Source organism: Rhineura floridana, chromosome 1 (assembly GCF_030035675.1).
Source record: "Rhineura floridana isolate rRhiFlo1 chromosome 1, rRhiFlo1.hap2, whole genome shotgun sequence".
NCBI lineage: Eukaryota > Metazoa > Chordata > Lepidosauria > Squamata > Rhineuridae > Rhineura > Rhineura floridana.
The window spans coordinates 125,139,246-125,151,610 of NC_084480.1; positions in this window are offsets into that span (position 1 = coordinate 125,139,246).

A 12,365-nucleotide genomic window follows, 5' to 3' on the forward strand; every position below is an offset into this window, starting at 1 on the left:
TGTCAACATCTTCATTATCCTGTAATCCAACATCTTCATTATCCTGTAATCCAACAACTTCATTATCCTGTAATCCAACATCTTCATGATTCTGTAGTCCTATAATAAAGATAAGAAGTATGCGCTTCAATTCAAAAGAAACAATCATTTTCTTTGTCCATTTTTTCCCTGTACATAGTTCATGGGTAGTTAAAGAACTGCATAAGAAATAGAAGAGGTAGCGCATATGAATTTTGAGGTAGGGCACTTCTGAATTTCCCTGAAGGAGGACCAGTAGGGTCCAAAATGTGTTGGATCAATCCCTTTCCCCCCACCCCATTGTTTTTTTGCTTTTGCTTCTAGTTAATGAACTGTCCAAACCAGGTAGCATGGTTGCTTTTGTTCAAACAAACAATGATCAGTAATCCAAGAATAAACATCAGCTACAGATTATGGTTTGTGTGAGGCAAAACAAACCACAAGTGCAGACATAATGCTAATCCAGGGATGATGGCTTGTTTCTCCTACACACTGGCAGGGAAGAGCAAAGTGGACTAGTTGAACATGGTCACAATAAATCTTTGTATAGTTTTAACTGATTTTTATCTTTATTGTGTTGAGATACTTGTAGGCCACTTTCAGATGACTGTAATTAAATGGTACATAAATTGGTGAAATAAATAATAAAAGCCATGGATTACCATGACATGCAAACGAGGTCACTATCGATACTTTTCAGGAGTGATACTGGTTTCTGGAAATCCAGTGATGGCTACTTGAAAATGTAAAAATATTTTTCAACTGAAAATATATGCAAGACAAAATGCACATCTTTAGTGCAAATAATTATGTGTAACATTGGATCACAAGGGAACTTTAGGTTTCACAACTGCTAAGCTGTGTCCTTACCTGGTACTGGATGAGAAAATACATTTTTTGGTGGATTTTTGTCAACATCTTTATTATCCCATAGTGCTGTAATAAAGTAAAGAAATATACAATTCAATTTAAAACATACATTTTATTTGTCCTTTATTTTCTTATGTACATAGTTTATGGGTTGTTAATGAACTGATCAATTAAAGAAACTGAAAAGAGTAAAAGAAGTATGTGAACAACAGATTATAGTAGCTGAATTTTAATTTATGCTGTTCTGAGTATCACGAGATAATTTCGCTAAATGAGGGTGAACTAAAGTAGATTTTGATACCAGGTTTTAAATTTTATTTATTTTCAGCAAGCTTCCCACCATAAAGCATAGATTTATTTATTTATTTATATGTTTATTTTCTATTTTTTGAAGAAATCCTCCACAAAGTGGCCAACAATATTTTAAAAATACAACATATTCTTCTTTATCAGCTAAAGGGCACTTCACTGGAAAATATAAAGTCTTACAAATCCTACCATACAGAGATATGACTGGGGGCTGTCCAGTTGGCCTTGACCTGTGACAGGGTCTTCTCAGTGGTGGTTCCCTATTTGTGGAATGCCTTTCCTGGTGAGACATCTCTCTCTCCCTCTTTATTAATAACATTCAGGAGGAATTTTAAAACATTCCTGTTCACCCAGGCATTTGATGGCTGAAAGATCCTGTTCCCGGCAACCCTGAAATCCTGCTAAGAGAATATAATTTTTAAAACTATTTTAGAATGTTTTAAGTATTGTTTTTAATTGTTTTTAATGATATTAATATTGATATGTTTGCTGCCTGGGCTCCTTTGGGAGGAGGGGTGGGATATATTATTATTGTTGTTATCATCCAACTTCATCATGGTACAGAACAATTGTTTTAAGCTCCATGTTAAAATCATGGGTTACTAAATACTATTCCAAAATTAAATCAGAGTTTAGGTATGCAGAATCCAATAAACTAAGAATAATCAGAGACATCTGAGTAAATACAAAGTGAGAACTAACTTTGACATGTGTGTAACCATCCCTCATCCCCAGTAAACTGGTTGTCTGTGTTCTGCCAAGTGATGAGGAGAATTTTACCACTCTCCTACTTCTCTGAATTTCTGTTCAGGTAAGATTTTCCTCACCATTTGGCTGGAGAACAGAGATGCCCAACTTGCCAAGTTGTTAAATGAACACTGCGGCAAGTTGCCACTTATTTATTTCTATTTATTTATTTGTCTACTAAATTTCTATCCTGCTGTTCCTCCCAAGGAACAAAATGTGAAAACAATACAATTAAAAATAAAATAATAAACATATTTAAAACAAAGAAACCCATTTAAAAACAATTAAGAACCATCTAAAAGTTTTAAGAAGCCATCTAAAAAAATCTAAAAACAAATGCTTATCTTCACAGTTACTGACTGCAAGGTTGCCATAGCCAATATCTATCAGCTATCAAATGCCTAAGTAAATAGGAATGTCTTTAAATTTCTCCTGAAAGTCAGTAGTGCGGGAGACAGACACACCTCACCAGGGAGGACATTCTACAAACAGGGAACCACCACTGAGAAGGCCCTGTGACGGGTCAGTGCCAATTGGGCATAAGCCAAAGGTGGCACCACGAACAGGGCATCCTGCCAGTCACTTAGTAAATGGTTGCCTCTATTACCCCCAAATATTAGTACAAGGTGCAGGCAGCACGAATGGTGCCTGACCTACCTCCATGTTTACCTCAGTTACTACCACCCCTATGAGGACATGCAGAGAGAATAATGTGGCATATACATCAGAGGTCACCATAAGACTTCCCCCTCAAGTTTAATCAGGCACCTACTGCTCTGCCTTCTCATTGCCAACATTGTCTGGGCCAGAGTGCGCCCTCCACAGGAGCCTCGCCATGTCAACCCTTGACATCAGCCCTAGACACCAGACCCACCCACTTCCAGGAACAAACGGTAGGAGCAAAGCCAGGAGTTCCTGCTCTTTCTAGCTCGGTCTTAATTTGTGTGGACTTCTTTAAAAAAAATCTTTTGGAGGTTTTGTGCATTTAAAAGTGCAACATGTCTGCATGCAAATCAAGGAACCATAAGCCCTCTGTGTACAGCTGAGCACTGTATTTGGGAGGGAGGAGATCTAAAGGGACAATTTATGGAGACTGACATTCCCTGCCAGCTGATGGTGTTTTGTATGGGGCCGTTATTTGGCCATGAGACCAGTCTCAGATCTATTTCTAGCCTATAATACTGGGATATATTGCAGGGCTATCATAAGCCACTCTATCTGAGTCTTACCCCCGATCTGCAATATAAGCACTAGGCTACACTGCAGGGTTGTGGTAAACCACTTTCAGTGGCAGCCTGACCCCAGCCTGCAATAGTAACACTGGACTACACTGCAGGCTTGTCACAGCCTCATCTCTTCCAAATTTAGGTCCTGCTTGTGAGCTTCCCATAGGCATTTGGTTGGCCACTGTGAGAACAGGATGCTGGACTAGGACATTGGTTTGATCCAGCAGGGGTCATGTCCGTATGTTCTTAAACTGCAATATGGGGATAATGGAAGGTATTGACATTGGAATTTGCATAGGAAGGGCTACATTAAAAATGTTTAGAAACAGCAAAAATATGGAAGGCAGCGTTGTACAGGAGGGAGCAAAATCAAATGGGTTCATCCATGTACTCCTCATGTGATGGCAATTCCCAGGGATGGGGGCAGGTAGTGGGGAAGAGTGAATAGGGCTAAAAGCTATTACTTTTCAGTAATGTCTTCCCTGCTGCAATCAATCCATGCCTAACAACAACAGCATCTTTTAAAAAGCATGTTTGACTTTAACATGCAGCTCTCTCTTACAACTGATCCTCAATGATTAAATCAACCAAAGCTCTAGTTGATCAATCTGCTGATTAATTCATGTTTGCAGCCCTGTTATGTCGCGTGCAAGAAATGGCATTTAGATGTAGAACTGTCCTGATTAATATTTATTTATTTATTTATTGCATTTGTATACTGCCCCATAGCCGAAGCTCTCTGGGCAGTTTACAACAATTAAAAACATTAAAAACAAATATACAAATTTAAAAACACATTTTTTAAAAAAGCAATTTAAAAACTCATGCCAAAATGTATACTATATATTAGATTTTGCTTCGATTTAAACGAGGTGTGGGGAACCTGTGGTCCTCGAGATGTTGCTGAGCTACAACTCCCATCAGCCCCAGTCAGCATGGCCAGTGGTCAGGAATTATAGGAGATGGAGTCCAGTAACATCTGGAGGGCCACAGGTCCCCCAGCTCTGTTTTACACTAAAGGATGATTACAGACACCACAGTATTTATTGCTCTATTCTTCAGGTTTACCTTTCTTTATAGAAATCTTATGTACAGCAGGTTGTATGATGATGTGCTTCATACTACCCGCCTCCTCCTTCTCTTTTTCTTCCTTCCCATGATTTATCCGAATACGAAGTCTGGAATACTCTAGATAAATGAAGCATATTGAAAATGCCACCTTTAATTCTAGCTAAAAGATCAGAGACCTGCTGTGAATTCTATTTCCAAACCCAGCATCAAGTCTTTAAACAAAACTCATGTTTTCAGACCTGAGACCCACCTTTAATCCAAATATGCATTTGAGGGCCCATTTCTTAATTTTATGCCATATATTTGTAGGGTAATACTACTGCTGTTGCAACCTCTTAGATCAGGCCATGCCTAGCAATGGGTCCCAACAACCCACCAGTTAAAGATGAATGCTCTAAGACAGGGATGGGGAACCTTTGGCCCTCCAAATGTTGCTGAACTACAACTCCCATCAGCCCCAGCAAGCATGGCCAATGGCCAGCATCTGGAGGGCCAAAGGTTTCCCATCCCTGCTTTGTGATGATAGCTATAGAACAGGTTTATCTATTTCAAATGAATTACTATTCGGTGACAAATGCAAGGCAGAATTCCAAGCCTGATTGATGTTTATGTTTGTATTATATCCCAGCTTTCTACTCTTCATACCAAAGGTCACTAACAAGAAGATGTTTTTTGGTTCATTTTAAAATCATGGTTCATATTTAAGCAGCACAAAATTTATGCTGTACCCACTTAATAGTTTTCCACCTTTGGGCCTATTTCAGATGTTCTCCTGCATGCACCTACCAACTTATCATCTTTGAAACCCCCTTCACACTTAGTCACACTGTGACTGAGCTGTATGTGAGCTGCTTCCTTGTGGTACTGACCCACAGAACTATGGTGTCTGTTTACTGCAATCATAGTAGGTGGGACCAACTGGGTTTGTTTCTCACCTGATTGGCACCCTTCCTCCCAATGGGGAAGTGATCACATGGAAAAAATCAGCTCTGCCCTGCCTATGTGATTGTCTGTCTGTCTCTGTCTCACCCACACACGCACCACAGCCACATAGAACAGACAGCTTAGTGTTAATGACAAGCTGGTGTTATTTTCCATTGGATCTGGTCCCCAAGGTTCGACACACTTATTTTCAATTTGTGTGTGATAGGGGTTCATATCTACCTCCTCTGGTCTAGCACTTAACACTGTTAAATTCTAGTGAAATACTCAAAACTTGCAACCAGAATATATTAAATAGATCAAAATTTTAAAAATTTGCTTAAGTCTTACTCCCACAACTTAAAATTTCTCAGCTGAGGGAGTTTAGCGCATAATTTTAAATCCTAATCAGAACTATAGACTATGAGCCAAGTTTCCATACATTTTCAGTACAATCCAATACATGTCTATTCAGAAGTAAGCTCCATTGGGTTAAAAGAGACTTACGCCTAGGCAAGTGTGTATTGGATTGCAGCCTTAGTTGAATTCATGCAGGATAGGTCCACCAATGGTGCTAGTCATGGGCCTAAATCTAGCACAGAGTTAGGTAAACTTAAATCCATTGAAACCAATGGGCTTAAGCATGACTAACTCTGTGTTGATTTAGGCCATTATGGCTATATGGAACCTCCAGGTTTAGAGGCAGCATACCACTGAACCTGAGTGGCTGGGGAGAGACAGCAAATGAGGGTTATTGCCTTCAAGACCTCATGCGTGGGCTTTCCAGAGGCATCCGGAGGGTCACTGTGAGAATTAGGCTTGCTGGCCTACATAGGCCTGTAGACAGATCCAGCAAGGTTCCTCTTATGTTCTTAGAATTGCCGCATATTGAGAGAAAAAGCAAAGAATAGCAGCAGACAGTGTGAAAGAAGACAAGATATCAAGTATTAGACACTTCCTGGCCTTATGAATTTTGTTGCCAGTAGAGTGTTGTCAGAAGTTAAAGCGAAGGAAAGCTTAAGATAGTCAACATGGGACATTAAATATTCTCAATCGAGAATAGAAAAATCCTGCTAAGCAGAGCTCCAGAGTGGCATGATGGAATGACTGTTGGTTTAAGTGGTCACATTCATTTGCTTCCCCCCCCCTCTTGTTGGTGAGGTTTTGTTTTCCCCCCTCTTGTTTATGGTTTCAAAGCATAACAGTAGTGTAAAATAAATGTTATGTTCTTAGAGGGGACGTACAGGTTTCAAATAGACATACCTTTAGTAGCTCCTGTAAATATTAGTAAAGATAAAAAGATAAACAGTAGCAGATTCATAGGGGAAACTGTCCAACTTCTCAAGTCATTCTTCTGGGCGAATCTTGCTCTTTTCCTCCTGGAATCCTTCCTGTTGCATTCTGTAGTAGCTCATTATGACATCACCATGGTTTTTAGCCTCACAATTAACCAGCTAGAGAAGAATGGAAGACTCGACATTTTCCACAGCTAACACAGAACACATCTAAATACTTGCTATGTTACTAGTCTAAATACTCTTTATGTTGATTCCCAGAATAAGATGGCGTCTGCACAGACTGGGGGCAGTAATACGTCCTGGACAGATACGGAAAACAAAATCCTAGAGTGGGGTGGAAAACCTCAGGCACAGGGCCCAAATGTGGCCCTCCAGGCCTCTCTATTTGGCCCTTGGAACTCTCCCCAGATTAAACCCCTCATCAGCCCTGCTTTGCACCCTGAGCATTTTTGCCTGGCTGGAATATGCCCTTGAATGCTGATAATGCTTCTTGCTTGGCTGCATGGAGAATAAAGAGGTGTGTGTGACTGTGTGTAGAAACTAGCCTGCCACACAAAGGTAAAATTTGCCTGTGTTGCTCCACCATTTGAGCCTCTGGCTCTACTCACCACTGGCACAAGGCCCTCAGAAGGTTGCCCAGAAGGAAATGTAGCCCACAGGCTGAAAAATGTTCCTCAACAGTGGAGGCTGGTCTACCAGGACAAATGGGGCACTGCCCCATCACCTTAGTCTGCGCTCATCCAGCCCTCACCTGCCTGCCTTCTTACTTATATGTAGTCCCGTCAGGGATGGAATCATACGGGGTAGATTAATCTAGTCCCTGTTGTTTTTTGCACCAGACCACCTTTTGATATGCACATCTATGTCCATGAGTTTATGCACACATTGGCTGCAGTATCTAGATGGTGGCATTTAACCACAAAGGATCATTGCCCTACTTTTATCCTTAGCAGGGCAGGGGAGCTCTGTTTATCAGGGGTGTAGTTGTCCAGGGTCTCAGGGGGTCTTAGACCCCTTACATTTTGGGGAGCAGTTTCCCAGCAGGGTCCCTATGACTCCAGCATCCTATGAGCCAATCAGAATGAAAGAGTGTGTTAGCTCCTGAGAAGAGCCTTCCAACTTATTTCCTTGTTGTTTCCTGCTGATTGGAGCCAATCAGAGTGAAAGGGGTCCCTATTATTTCCTTAAGGACAGTCAAATGGTGACAGTAATTCAAGCCTGGGCATATTATTCTATAATCTTTGAAGGTTGTATGATTTTAGAAGTGGGTGTGTCTGTGACTACCATGAAAGGACCCTGCACTGAACTTGCCACTACATTACTGATTTTAATTATGGTTAATTCTGTGGGAGAAGACAGTGAACATGCCCATAGTTCTGTTACAGGTATCTGGAGCAGCCAGCCCTGTGATTTCTTGAAACCTGGTGTCTGGGAAAAGAAATCTGAGGGCTGGCACCATTTGCAGTATTCAGCAGACCACCGGGTTAGTCCTTATGTAGCCATCATTTTGGCTAAAAGCTCACAGCAAGATTTACCACTATATCCCTTCCTCCTCCCAGCTCCCCCAGCCCCTCATGCATGTGTGTGTGTGTGTGTGCACACACGCATACACATACGCACTATGGGCTCATCCAGACGACTGTATAATGTGTGACATGATCGCTTTGTGTTCTCATTATTTTTCGGTCATCCAGATTACCTCACGTGCTTTTGTGCATTTTCACATGGTTAAATCCGCTTTGGTATAACTGTGAAAAATGAAATTTACTTTTTTAAATCGGGAATCATCCGCTGTGCCTTCAGCCGCTTGGATGCAATACCGCAGACTGTACAGCTGTGGGCGGTTCTTGGGCGTTTCCTTCCCTCATTCCCATCCAATCATGTATTTCCACTTTTGTGCATGTGCGCGAATGTCCGGGGAAAGCCCAGGAAAAGGGAACCAATCAGAGCAATGGTCCAGTGTTGGGGGGGGGGCTCTAGAACTTCTACTGTGCAGATACAGGAAATACTGGCACTGGAATACCTCGCATTAACATACTCAATGGGACCAGAGCAAGTACGTAAACAGAAAATGTCCTTAAAGTGAAGCATTATCTTTTAAAACTTTTTTTTTTAATCTCTCCTTCATGCGGAGCCTCAAAGCCCTGCGCTAAAGCCTCTGCTGCTGCGCCTCTCAGCTGATTGCGCCTCCCAGCTGATTTGTGGTGGTGCGATCACGTCTATTTCCACCCCATGCGCTAAAGCCTCTGCTGCTGTGCTGCCGCGCCTCTCAGCTGATCGCAGTCACGCCTCCCAGCTGATTTGTGTACGTTAAGTGAAGGTCCATATAGCGGGGTATTCCTGTAAGTGGTTTGCTAGAGCATCGCGCTGCGTTTCTGGAGAAATAAGTGGAATTGCCAGCCATGTGTATCTCCAGAAACGTTAATATGCGTAAAGGTGGAAACGCATACAGTCGATTTTGCGAAATATCGTAAATGCAAACTAACAGAAATACAGGTATTATTGGCATATAAGTGGTTTGCACGTTTCTTTTATCAGTGGGAACACCGCAAAGCCTGTGCTGGCCACTTCAGCGCAGCTTTGCACGGCAGCGTGCGGGGCTCTTTTCTGCAATTTTAATATGGATTTATGGGTGGAGGAGTGAGTTGTGTAACTAGGGCACCCTCATCATGTGCAGGGATGCTTTGAGCCACCCTCGCGTGAAACTGACTAGCCTGTTCCCTGCTCTCTTGTCAATTTCAGAGGGGAGATTTTGTTTTATTTTTAAGAAATCCCTTTTAAAAATCAGCAGGTTAACCCCACGCAAAGTTGACATGACGATGGCTTGCCCCATTCTCTCTCTAATCCCTCCAATACCTTGCATAATTGCCTGCATCTCTCAGGCTTTGCACAGCAGTGCACGGGGCTCTTTGCCCGCATTCCCTGCCCGAGCCAAGAGCAGCCACCCGCGGGAGGGGAGTGCTGCTTGCTTCCCTTGAGGGCAGCATTCCTGGGGAGGAGCTGGGAGCCACAGCCGAGCGCTGCACTGTAGTAAAGCTCAGCAAAAACACATACGTTCATTTTTGCGTAATATCAAAAATACAAGAGTGGCGAGCGGCAAGGAACTCCATTACTTACACAGGAAATTCAAACTTTCGCGCTCTTACGTTCAAGCGCATGCGTGTTGCTGATTGTGGGTGAATGGGCGGAGGAGCACACTTCAGATTTTGTGCACCAATTGGCTGGTAGTGGGTTGTGTCGGAGGCGGAGCTGGGAAAAAGAGAAAAGAATGTGGGGGTCCTCCAGCTGCATGTGCGGGTGTGAAAAAAGCGGGTTTTTTACATCGGGAAAGAGCGAACAAACAGATGAGTGGGGACTGTCAGATGACAAAGCAGATATGAAAAACATGGATTATCCTGCTCCGTTTAGATGAGCCCTGAGTTCAGGGGAAACTTTCTGTCAGTTTACAGCAGAAACCAGATTCAAGTAACACTGACTGGCTTGTGACATCACAAATGCACCCCCGCTTTCCAGAGCAGTTTATCTGGGGTAGGGTTAATTCATTGGGTTGTTTGTAAAATTGTACCAAATGAACTCTTAAATAGATAAATGCAGAGGCAGTGCTTTAAAAGAGGGTGGACAGCCTGCAATGGGCACAAGGTAAAATTAAATACCGAAACAGCATCTGATACAGATATTAGTTCTGTTGTTTGCAACATGAAGACAGGGGAGAGAATAGGATGAAAGATAATGTACTGATGCTTTTTAAAAGGTATGTCTGTATATACCGTAAGTTGATTTAGTGAGATACAGTTTAAAAGTGATGTATCATTACTGCATATCAGCCATTTGCAATTTAATGTTTTTAAAATATTACACAGATGTTCTGACTCAAAATCAAAATAACACAGGGTTGTATTCAACATAGTGCTAAGTTACTGGTTCTGTCAGTGCAAGGATTTCTTCCTGCACAATGGAATGTTCTCCTCCTCTACTCCCTACGAACCCCCTAAATCTGTTCTGAATGTTCCCTCAACCCTCCAGAGCAAATTTGGGGATAGCATAGGGGGTGAATGGGGAAGTCCCATTATGCTAGCAGTAATTCTTGCATGCATGCAACCATTTAATAAAATAACACCCTTAGATTTGTATTAATTGTAAAAATTGGTATTGAGACTGCATGGGAACAAGAACATGTGCCTATCAAATTCCCAACATCTTTCAATGTATATTATGCTGCAAGGTTAATGCATGCTATCAGTTCTATCTATATTTTTACCTCTTGCGGAATTAGTTTCTTAATATCAAATTTCAAAAAGTCCAAGACCTGACTAAACAGGGTAGCGAGAATTACTAGTTAGTCAAGGGGGAAATAAACTCCAAAATTAATTATATGCTGAAAGACTAGACTAAATTCCACAGATACTGGTTAATAGGCTTAGCCATGGATATTCCTTGGCTATTTGCTGAAGTCATTGATATTAATTTCATTGGAGAAGACTGGGTGACAGATTATCTATTTGCTTTAGAGGGAGGACTTTATTTATTATTAAATTTATATCCCGCTCTTCCTCCCAGAAGGAGCCTAGACACACACCCTCAAATGCAATGGTTCTATCAACATCTTAATCATTCTTGCAGTGTTCAGCAAGGAGCTTTTTCATATTAACAGAAAACCAATGATGACAGAAAGTAATGAGAAGAAATGGACATGTACATAACCACTCCAGTCATGCACATGTGCAACTTTTTGACTACAGATCCCTTACACATGCAAAGTGCAGCAATTCTGAACCAGCCCTGGGATAGATTGGCATTTTCAGAGCTTGGAAAAGTTACTTTTTTAAACTACAACTCCCATGAGCCCCAGCCAGCATGGCCACTGGATTGGGCTGATGGGAGTTGTAGTTCAAAAAAGTAACTTTTCCAAGCTCTGTTAGTGAATGCTGCCTTACAACCATCCTAGTTTATACCTTCCTTAAACAAATCTCTCGTTTTATACAATTATATAACCAATTTCATAATCAAGCCAATCACCAATTTCCTGGTAAGAGAAAGAAGTGTAAGAAAACAAACATTTCAGTAAAAAAATAGTTGAGGCACAGTGGTATTTTGAAGCATTACCAATCCTAATATAAAGAACGTCTAGAAAGCTGCATAGTTGATCACAATATGGAATCTAGTCTCATAGTGTACCTATTACTGAATCATTATAATTACAGTTCGCACATGTGTGTGTGTTAGCCCTCTGAAAATGCCTTGCAAGTCACTGTAGTTTCAATAATAGTGTGTCTGAATGGTGCTTATAGTGTCAACAAATTGGAATTCTTTATGCCTCATAATATTTGTCTATTGCCATCGCCCAGAAGTAGTCACTGCCTTCCTTTTTTAATTTATTTCTCTCTAAGCCAGGCATGGGGATTTGTGGTCCTCCAGATGTTTTTGGACTACAATTCCTATCAGCCCCACCCAACACTGTAATCCAAAACCATCTGTAGGGGCCACAGCCCTTTCCCCCACAATAGACTCTGCAGGCGTGTGTGTGCACACACATACACACACATACACTGTACCTTTTCTTCCAGATTCAGAAAAATATTACTGAACCCATCAACCTCACACACCAGAGCATTCTCTATGGCCTTTCTCCAGCAACTCACTTACATGAGATGGAAAACCGCCTTCTTATACTGCACGTGTGTGTGTGAAAACAGATTTGGCAGGTTTTTTTAGTTTGCACGAGCCAGCTATGCTAGACCTTGCTGCCAGAGAAAAGTAGCGAGAAAGCCCCACTGTCTTTATCCGGGATCTAATGACCCTGGTGACCATTGCCCTTGGTTCCAATATTTGAGTTAACCTTATCTATAAGTATCAATCTTAGACAGCTATAACACAGACAAGAGAAAAGCACATACACAGTCAGAGG